A 1,254-nucleotide genomic window follows, 5' to 3' on the forward strand; every position below is an offset into this window, starting at 1 on the left:
AACACACACATACACACACACACACACACACACACACACACACACACACACACACACACACACATATATATATATATATATATATATATGTATAGAAACTTGATTTTTGGTATGTGTGTGTGCATATATATACATATTTTTATACATATATATGCATATATACATAGTTTTATACATATATGTATATATATATACATGTATATAAATATTTTTATACATATATATGCATATATATACATATTTTTATACACACGTATATATACATATATACATATTTTTATACATATATATATAAATATATATATACATATTTTTATACATATATATACATATGTATATACATATTTTATACACATATATGTACATATATATATACCTATCTTTAGTCGTATATATATATATATATATATATATATATATATATATATATATATATTTATATATATATAATCCACGTCCTTGGGGTGATGATAGAGCCAGTATACCATCCTCTAATGAACTTTAATTTAACTTACTTAAACATAAGAATGCATACATCTATTAATGCACTTAAGGGAACAGCGAGGATACTAAAAAGAGCTTTCGGACGGTTTCAATAAAAAGCAGGGGAATGTTGACAGCGCTTTTGGCTGCCCCATACCCAACATTACAATCTTCAAAGAAAAGAAAACGAAAAAAAATATCTGGCTATGTTTGTCTCTAGGTTTTTGGAATATGGAGTGTTTTTATTGTGGTAGACATCAAGTTAGGGACAATAATTATTACATATAGTTTTTAATAAACAAGGTTTCCTCATCAGCAAATTGTGAAGGGTTTTTATTAAATTTAAAAGACGCCATAATGCTAGGTTTATTTATGGTGTGTTTTAAATTTAATAAAAACCCTTAACAATTTTCTGATGAGGAAACCTTGTTTATTAAAAAACTATATGTAATAATTATTGTCCGTAACTTGATGTCTACCACAATAAAAACACTCCATATTCCAAAAACCTAGAGACAAACATAGCCAGATATTTTTTTTTAATATTAGATAAGAACTTTAAACCCCCCCCATAGATATAATAAAATTTTCAATAAGAACACAATCAAAGTCTCTTACTCTACTATGCCTAACCTTCATCAAAAAATAATTAGCTCTAATAGTAAGAAAATTAATAAGCTACAAAATACAACTATACAAAATATATCAGACTGTAACTGTAGAAGAAAAAATATATGTCCCCTACAAGGCTCATGTAAAATTAAAAATGTA

Source organism: Euprymna scolopes, chromosome 10 (assembly GCF_053919585.1).
Source record: "Euprymna scolopes isolate OS-2025 chromosome 10, ASM5391958v1, whole genome shotgun sequence".
NCBI classification, from domain to species: Eukaryota; Metazoa; Mollusca; class Cephalopoda; order Sepiida; family Sepiolidae; genus Euprymna; species Euprymna scolopes.